This window comes from Ylistrum balloti, unplaced genomic scaffold (genome assembly GCF_031769215.1).
Source record: "Ylistrum balloti isolate Yb309-2 unplaced genomic scaffold, AGI_CSIRO_Ybal_v1 Utg371294, whole genome shotgun sequence".
In the NCBI taxonomy this organism is placed as follows: domain Eukaryota; kingdom Metazoa; phylum Mollusca; class Bivalvia; order Pectinida; family Pectinidae; genus Ylistrum; species Ylistrum balloti.
Window position 1 is genome coordinate 451,547 of NW_026782694.1, and position 10,716 is coordinate 462,262.

Sequence of the window (10,716 nt, forward strand, 5' to 3'; positions counted from 1 at the left end):
GCCATCCTTTCAGTTGATGTCAGACGCAATGTGAAGCGTTACTGAAATCAATCCGATATCATAGAAATAAAATTTTCCAACGTTATAACGGACATTCTACTGACGTTAATCTGTCGGCAGATTTGCCGTCACCAGGCCAACGCATCTCGAGATAAAGAGTGCCACTCAGTATGGGGTAAACTTTTATTTACAAACCAATTGCATCAAGTATGATTGTATGTTTGAAGCACATACCTTCATTTAATGCATTCTATTGAAATATGAACGCACTGGGCCTGTTAATCTGGTTCAGTAAATGAAAACACCAAATGAGAACACTTTCGGTTTTAGACTTTAAGAGGACACACAAATGACGTAACTACAATATAATCATTTTTAGTTTTAGTTACATTATGTTTACAGCTGATGATAATATATATGTGTTATACTATAAAGCTTACTATGCAAATGATGTACCTGATAATCATAGAATTTGGTTCTGGTAGCACCATAGATGTGGTCACATTAAAACTGCTGGTACGTGTATATTCATCCATCGTGATAACTTTTCATTTCATAACATTCATTACGTCATGGATATATATAATCAATTCATTCGCATGGATACTGCAAATGTTATCGTTCGTGTTATCAATGCTATTCTATGATGTTGCAGTTCGAACTATTGGCGTTATGACGTAACAAAGACTTTGAATCTAATTACAATATTTCACATTTGATTGACGTCCAATTATTATAAGTTTCCTTATTGATTGAAATATCATAAGTATTGACATGTAGATATTGCTATGGAAATTATGCTTTCTTCCACTTGTCTTCAAAAATATTCAAGGGATACTTTTGTTTTGGTGTTTCATGAAAAGCTGAATAAATGCATCATGAAATGCCGTTTTATGAGAAATGAAACCAAAAATTAAAATGATTTTCTTTTATTTAGTTACTTTAGATTTAGAATTGACAAAATTTGCGATCAGTTCCATCTTTTGGCATTAAAATAATGAAAACTGATTATTTAAGTTATAGCATGGCTACAGAACTAGCAACGAATATACTAGGATATTTATTTGCACTTTCAGTTTTCTGGAATGGCATTTGCTTTGAATAACACGACATACTATATTCTAAATTTGAAACTTCCGATGCAGATGTTAAATTCTGTGATATCTTTTGTATAACTGAAATGAGGATTTGGAAATATTTGTTTTCAAATGAGTATGAAAATGCATGATTTAAACGTACAAAGTTATATACTGCCTTAAGTACTTCGTCGATGTCTAAGTGTTCCGCCCTGAATATGAACTCTTAATCTCTGGATCGTCACCAGGGATACATTCCCTGATCTAGATAATGATGAGAATAAATAGGTCCATGCGATTTTATTATTGGGTGGTGATCTATTTTAAAATGAAATAAAAAAGAATACTTTAAACAAAATGACAATCAAGGCATGACGTTTTGATTATCCTGTATGTAAAACTCCAATTCCATCGTCAATTGAGTTTTGAAAGCGATTGGTGATAAATGAATGTAACTCACCAAAGTGTTAGTCGTTAGCATTCCACAGTGATTGGTCGGGCCATTGGTTGTGATTGTAGCGAAGTAGTTATGTTAACATAACATGGACGAAACAACGAATACTCTTCTCATGTATATCATTTGAAATAAACTTACATTTTTTTTATTTCAACTTATTTATGGTCATTCTATTTTTTTAAAAGAAGTTTGATCTATATTACATGAGTTTTCAAAATAGATATTTGCACTGTAATTGTGTGAAAAATCAATCGAAAAACCGCTTGTAATACAAGAATATATTAGAACTATGGGGAAATTCAATTTTAACATGGTTACGACTTAACATCAATAAAAGTAAATAAAATGTATATATATCATGTTATTTGTTTCATTGGCCAGTCAATATTTCAAGCAGTGGCTTGTTTCGAAAATGCAATGTAGTAATGTAAATGTACAGGTGCCATGATTATGACTGAATATTTTATTTTTGACATAGCTTATTAAACTTGTTACTTGATGATATTATTCTAAAGATATCCTAATAAATCCTATATCTGATAGAAAGATGCTGCAAAAGAAAGAAAGAATGAGAGAGATATATCATAGGTATGGCCAAAATATTTTTATGAGTCTTAAATGATCTTAACAGAAACAAGGAAAATATGTTGGGGTTCTTCTAGTGTATTGTTTGGAAAAGTATAGAAGAAAACAAAATATGTGACGTTTTGTAATTAGTCGCAGTGATGAAGTATTCAAATTTAATATTTATCTGAAAATCATCAAGTATTTTTGTAAAACCGAATTCAACTAACGTTAACAAAGCATGGAAGACCAATACTTGATGTATGTTTGTATCAGAGCTTGTTAAGTTGAACTGAACGTTTTTTTCGTAGATCATACAAACGTTTGTTTAATGAACTACTGTCATAGTGGTATCCTTATCATGTTACTTTCATCTTCGTCATCATCGTTTTAGTTATCCTTATATCACAACATCAGATCATTCATTACATGATTAAAATGTAACTACAGATCGAGTTTAGATTTTATAATAATATTCTTTTTTAAATAAACAGATTTAAACACGATTGTTGCGTTTTTACTTTAATTGCAAACACAACGTATACAAAGTGTATAGACTAAATTCATTGAGAAGATTATCAAACCTAGCTACAGAGACAGTAAAAGAGTTCAGTGTGACGTTTCGAAGACTACACTGTCACCTTCATCAGACAAATTGCCGATATGTATGTGTGTACGGAATGGTAATTGATCGACCAATATTTGCGACTGCACTGCAGTCCTATATAAACTAAGGAAGATAATAGTGTGGCGAGATAGTAAAACCATTTCGGAATAAGCACAAAAGATAGTAATAATGTAATGTGGTCGATTCGGCTACGCTTTTTATTGGCCATAGGTGTGCTATTTTCATTGAGTCAGTCCCTGAATATCCTGTCTGTTTCTTCGATATACGATGTGTCGTAGTTACAATCTTGTATACGTACCATGCGTCGTTCTCTTTGGGCGATTTATCCTTAAAGTGGACTAGACTGTTCAATGTTTTTTCTTTTACTCGGTTTTTATTCTCTTAGTCTTTCCTTTACTTCCCGTAGTGAACTTTCTTCCTTTGTCCAAGAAGGGTATCCTGTTTGTCCTGTTTTTCTGTGAAAATAGTTTCACGACTTTTGAAACGCACAGGTTCATGGTGTTGGGTTGGTGCGGTCAAAATTAACGTTTTGGACCTTGTTCGTCTTTCCCCTTTAGAACAATGCTTTGATAGCACCATGGTATTCACTAGAGGGGTGGTAAGGAATAGCATAGTTGCATCGATGATAGCCTTACGGGTAAACTTGATGTTACTGAAATACCTACTCTGATTAAATGCAGATGCAAATATCGTACTTGAGAGTATTTCCAATATGACATCAACATATCGTTTCCACATAATAGTCTTGTATGCTACGAGGCCCGAGGCTAACGCCTCTTTCTCTATGGTTTCAATTGATAAAATTGACACAATCGGAAACACTGGGTTGTTCTTGGCTATACTAAACAGTTTCCTATAGATAGTTTATCGGAAAGTCAAATATATTGTTGTAAGCACAAATACGAATACACCCATGATGTCATGGATATGAAGATTGCCGTTTTTTTCGCAATGACCACTGTTGCTGGTCTAGACGACTTCGAATGATACCAAATGCTTTGTCTGTAAATATGTTACAGACAAGTGATACTACATCATTTGAAATGAGTTTCCGATAGTTTTGTTAAGAATTGTGGGAATTTCCTGTTTTCTGCATATCCCATCAGTGGTCCTAAAACATCTTATAGTGACCTTGAGACATTGTAGCCTATTGAACCAGTAAACTTCACTATGAGTGTGCTTATTCTTTGTGGATCTTGGGTGTGCAATACATTCCAGGTTTGTTATCTGCTATGGGGTATAGGTGTCTACATTGTGATTCCGTTCTTAAGTTCTTGCTTGAATTTAGATTACATGTGGTACCATTAGACTTTTTTCAATAGAGTTGTTCATATGTGTTGTTGTCTTCGGTCATAATCGTGGCTTTGTTTCATAGTTGATATTGTTCTTGTCTGCTCTTTAAATCATGATAAGTCTGTCCTTTCTTGATTTTCCTTCTTCAATATGTTGTCCTCATGTCTTCACAGTTGATCAGTCCCTGGGCAACGCAAGATCTTGCATGCCTGTTTTGAAGCTACAATTAAGCTATTGCAATTTTGCCTGGGACAATGGCATCATTCAAAGTTTGAGCTGTAGTACTGTTCTGCCGCTTGATATAAGCAATCTGGCAATTTGTTTGGGATGTTAATTAGCCGTGTTGAACGTTCTTTTCCCTATGCATGTTATGTTTGCGTCATATCCCCAAGCGTGTCATTCGATAACCACCCGTTGAGTTGTGCTTTCCCAGTTTAAACCTGTCAATTTTGTTATTAATGACTCGTATTCTTTTCCTCACTTGATATGTCTGTTCTAAATTAATTATCTGTGATGTATTGATTTTAATCAGGCATCTAATCTCAAAGCTTGAAGACATTAGCGTTAAAAACTTACCCGAATCAACTTCAATGCGTTAATACCGTGTTTTGATATTTTGTCTACAATCTGTTTACCTTCTTGTCACGCATTTTTTTCTAAAGTAGTGTACTTATCATTTTAGTGCATCCTTGTTACGTCTCTAGATAGTAACATATTTACTGACAACGTCCTGCGTACATACCTAAATATTTCTCAACATCAGCCGCTAACCTCGAGCTTTTCAACATTTATAGTAACACAGAACGCATCACAATTAAAAAACGTGTGTACATCGTGCACTCATCATCCACAGACACATGCACCATACATTATCTAGCACACAACTGTGCGATAGGAATGCATATTTTAATGGTTGGGTAAAAAGCATTGACAGCATATTACGAATGGAGCAATTAAGCCGAAAATTCGTGTATGTTATGACTATGTAGCGATTATAGGCATATCAAAAGTTGGTCGATGGTTATTAAGGTAATTGTTAATGTTTGATTGTTTTCTAGATAACTCTGGAGCCATCGTTGATGAGTATTTCTAGCATATAGTGTTTCCAACCTCAGAGAGTGTGGCGAGTGGATGACTTAAATCATTTGTATAAGTGAGAGGTGTGGATCAATAACTTCCAGCTAATTTAATATTGGAGGGCTTGTTCCCGTTATCATGTGCAATTATTTCGTCATACTATTTTCTTGTTCGCTAGTTTGTAGTTCCGTTGATATACACCTTATTCGCACTTGAGAACGTGGCATTACTTACTTGGATGGACATTTACTAGGTTTACATGGTGTGAGAGTCGTAGAAGAAGCAGATATCCTTCTGTTCCGCACACCTGGGCTTATTTTCCTTGTATTTCGTTCCTGATTCCATATGGACACTATTCTATTTTATCAAATATGGATAAGGATTCCATTGATATATCGTATACTCTTTCCTGCTTTTGTTACAATATATCGTTTATTTACTCAATAGTAAACATAAATGTATGTATCATAATGCACATTTAGAAAGAAAAAAACATGAATGGCTTGCTTTGGGCAAAGATGAAACATGACTGTCCCAAACAGAGGGATAAATAAAAAAAACACCTTTATCAATGCTAGATATAATTGTTCATGGCGATTCAGGAAAAGGCCATCATGTCAAAATATTCATAATCCAAATTCAAATTCCATAAAACTAGGACAAAATGTGAACAAAAGAAAGATTTACTAGGAGGCACCTGAAAAAGCATTAGGTAAATAAGACAAGGTGTTCCGGAAGGAAAAGCTTCATCTTCTTCTACTTCATCGATGACATCCGCCATGCAAACTTTTGTCAATCAAAGTAAGCAATATCACGTTCTTAAATGAGAACAAGATATACAACACTGGAACCAATAGGCAAACTAACGAGCAGTAAACACGTCCAGCTACCTATTACACAAAGAACCAGAGGAATTCTCCCTGTGTTACGAGTTTGTCCGTCAGTTGACTTCTTGCACGAAAACCATGATATTAGGACCAGGCACTTGAATATCGAATCAACTGTGACATAAGACCAACAACTTCCACATATCGTCTATTTCATACGCCGTTGTCTGCTATAGAATATTTGGCACGATCTTCTCCGTTTGTCTGCCTAGCAAGATTTGACTTATCTACAAGTTCCTGACCATAAACCATTTCTTTGAATCTACCATTTTTACACACATCAATACCTCGAGACTGGTCGAAACCCAGGATTATCGTAAAGGTCAAGTTCACAGCTGTCTAATACGGATATAGCCACCAAGAAGTAAGGTACTTGGCACGTCAGCATGGTGTTTGTGAGCTTTGCAATCAATACCGATCCCGATGAATTCCAAAACTACATATTTTGTACTGTGGGTACGTTCAATTATTAACTATTCTGAAATAATTTCTTACACAATTTCTCGAAAATGCTTTAGACAATTCATATGAAGTAATATGACGGTTATTGTAACTGAAGCAGAAGTCACTTACTTTCTTGGAACAGCTGGTTTTCGAATGTTTACAGGTGTTCCCGTCAAATTTTCTCTTTTATTAAATATTATACATGTACCATAATTTCATAGAATTTGCGTTGGAATTATTCCCATCGCATGTTATCTAAAAGACAATATAATCTGCATATTTATTCATACCAATTGATTGAATCAGTTATGCTGTTGGTGCCTTTTCTGTTGTGTTCTTTCGGCGTCCTTATTCAGGCTGTTTACAATATTTACATTTATTCCAATATTTCAATCAGGTATTAAAGCATTAGCAAATTAGTTATCCAAAAGCTACACAACGACCCATGTCTCTGCATTGCTCTTAAAGGGAATCATATGGTATAATTTCATATGTATAAGACTATCAATTTTAATTATCAGACATATTTGACGGTGAATGGTGCGACACTAAAAACTTGTTGTATTCATTAATCGCTTACCATAATAACAATGAAAAAATCGTGAAGTGCCACTTTCTTCCGCATTCCTTAACATTATTACGTATCTTTACAATTTTGCCCCGTAAATCAAGGAGTGTTAGAAGCTTATTCTTACTTGCTATGCCTTTTATCTTGGCGAAAAAATCAATGGATGATAGCGATCTGTTTACCCTCAGGGAGAACATGGAATCAGCTGCATGGATGGGATATTTCGTGCGCTTTTGATGCTTTTATCCCATCCCATCGTTTTTATTGCTTCTTTAGATTCCCTATGTATAGTCGTAGTGTCATTTATGATATTGTGACTAATATTGTAAGCTGCGGGTTCATGTGAAATTGATGACGTCCTAATTGCACTTAAGATACCATAAAGTTGGATTTTAAGGTGTAAGTTCCACCTGTGGATTCCTGAATACGTTTCAGCAAGATCAATAGATTTCTTGGGTTAAAACAAGAACTTCCTTGAAAGACTAGAACATTTTAAAGCAGTTAAAGTAAATGTCACGACAAACACAATACATAAAGATTTGTCTCGGAGGCCATTTATGTTAATGAGAAAAAAAAAATGAATAAAGATATGATTTGTACTTGACGGCATATGATTCCGGCCAGGCCATGCCGAGCACGAAAGCATTGATAAAATACAAACATATTAATGACTGTAAAAAACAAACAATTGATTAGCACCTTCCCATAGAAACAAAATACTGTAAAGCCAAATGATGAATTGAACAGCATCATACAGCTTTACTTCTTCTGCTCGTCAGTGACGATAAGCTTTAGTCAGTGGACCCAAGCTTTAGAACTTAGGAGACGACTAAGGAAAACCGATATTGATCAAATAAATGTTAAAATCTTTATAATATGATTAACTTGCCCAAAAAATTTAATAGATTTCGATTTTTTTCAGATAACTCATAATTTCAAAACAACGTCGGTTATACATTGTGTAAGAATTCAGATATAGCTTTATACCTGGGGAGTAAACGTTTATCAGATGCAGACTGAAAGATTGTACATTAAGCTCACAAGAGAATAGTATGTTTTCATATGAATTTAAAATGATACGATAGAGTCAAATGATAAATTGAATAACATCGGAGATCTCTACCAAGACTCGTCAGTGTTACTAAGGACATTTCACTTACTATTTGCTCTTGGTTTGGCAATGGATTATCGCTAATTGGTACCTTGCTGATGGCTATATACATCTATAGCTCCCTCCGAACATTCTCTAGTTTTTACTTTTTTTTGTTTTTCGCATTAGCCAGAGTCACGTGAGGACGAGTGTCAAGATTGACATCAAAGGGAAGCATAGAAAAGAGAGAAAGAGCAATATAGTGCAATACAGCAGACAGTATCATAGCACTCTCCTGTGCGTACTTACAGGAAACATCCGAGAAATCGCCACGCTCTGCAAGATGTGTCCCACAATTACGACATGCTTTGATATATAACAGACACGTTCTCAGCCTGTCACATATACCGGGATAACAGTATAGTGTTGTCGGTTTAAGTGTAAAACTCTGTCATCATTTCTTCAAAGAATAATACCTCGCTTGCCTGTCTGTTCACAAGTTCATCTCAATGCTTTACTTCCAGTTTGTTTACTTTGGTGCGTTCAGAATTTATAGATTTTAGTTTGTGATTGATTTGAAAGTTTGTTTTTATTTTCATCTTATCTTATTTTTTGTGGGTTTTATTTTGTTTTTTTTTTTCAGTTTTTTTTCAAAGACTTACAACAACAGCAAATCAAACATTCTCTCAATATACCACACTCATTACAAGAAATCGGTATTATATACATCTTTATTTATTGATAAAAGCTGCTGCCTTAGAAGATGAGTATATCACAACTGAAATGAAATATGCATTTGACAAATTATCTCTTTCACATCTAGTTACATTATAGAAAACAAATGTCCTATTACAAAACCAGCCTAGCGTAAAAAGCAATGATGACTAATTCACATGACATATGTCCATTGTAGTCCGTTGTCACCAGGATTTAGTATGTTTTTAAACAAATGTCACTGTCAACAGTAAACACATATTTTAGCATGAATAAATGTTGAACAGTTCTGGAATATGGACAAACGATCAAAAGAAAAAGTGAACTGGCCCATGTGCATAAAATGTACACTTCTCTAGCGACACCAGCAATATTGTTCACATTGAAATATATCTTTGTTTGATTATACACCAAGCACTTATATTATCAATTACTTGTAAATCACTTAAAGATGTTTGTATAATTCTTGATTATTGATTGATTGATTTGAACTTTCAGGTACATTTTGTCTTTTATTTCAGCACATACAAGAACTGATATATTGTCCTTTTCATCTGATCATTTCAACATTCGGCAGGTGTGCTCGCTGTGTAACCATTCTGTGTGGACGTCGAGTTCAGGCAGTGTAAATGGCATATCTTCTCACTGTATTCTTCTCAATCTGTCAAGATCGAAAGACAGTTTGTCACATCACACGGAGATGACCTTAACACTACCAAAAAGGGGAACAAATTCTAGCTAATACACGTATTTTATTTCAATGCAGGAAAGGAGACGAACACAGGCAAAATAATTTTTTATCATAAATATAGAAATAGGAAAAGATATGATGACAAAAATATAATTCTGTCATGCAAGAATGAATTTCGAGAGTAAGACTATTTGCTATGTTCATATACGATATGACATGTAATTAAACCTACCTGCTTCCTTTGTTATCAATATTCGATGGAGCAATAGGTCTGCCGGGTGTGAACAACCAGATGTCAACGGATGTCCTGCACAACGATTAGCAAAATGGTGTTACCTAAACTCTTAATCTCTATGTTTCCCCAATAATCTACGACAAAGATATCCTGGTGATATAGCCTAGAAAATATTTTTAGAAATATAATTTAACTTTTTGAGGGAAAATTCAGACATCAGCGAAAAAATGTAATGTAACGTCACAATATTATAATTATATATATATTTTTTTCATTTTACAATAAAACAAATTCGATAATTGCATTTTATAGTATATATAAGATAATTAGTTATCCTACCTCTTTGGAAGTGTTAAGCAATGATTAGTTATCAAGTTACGTCATTTTGGAATAGAATATCCTTTATATAGGAATTTAACAACATTATACAAAATTGAATCAATGAAATGTGTCTTAATAATATCTAAAATTGCATTTCAATGCAGTTGAATAATGCTGATATATCTGAAGACAATGATAAAATATCTGAAACTGAAGTCATTAAATTTTAAACGAATATGCTCGCCTTGCCCATTTGTTTTATTGTAAGTGAATCAGTCGGGAAGGTTCAAAAGACAGAAATGAATAGCGCCTTTCATTGCGTATTTAGAATTATATGCGATGAAGCCAAACAGAGGATTATATTGCTCAGGAAAGTTGTTTCTTTTTATAGGACCTGTCAATTATGCTACGTGTTTAAATCTCGAGATCTATGAGTCGACTGAGGAAGATTAAAAACTGATCAAAGGAAAGATCGTAATCTTAACAGTGAAATGTGCTAATAACTCAATATTTTCGCCATGGTGATATATCTGATCATTTCAAAAACCACAAAGTGCATAAAATTATGAATATTATGAACCGAGCCACTATTAGAGTTAATCATGAAACGCAGAATGTAGATTATTGATTATCCACCATTAGTGTGTACCACCTAAAATCTTGGCGTCTTA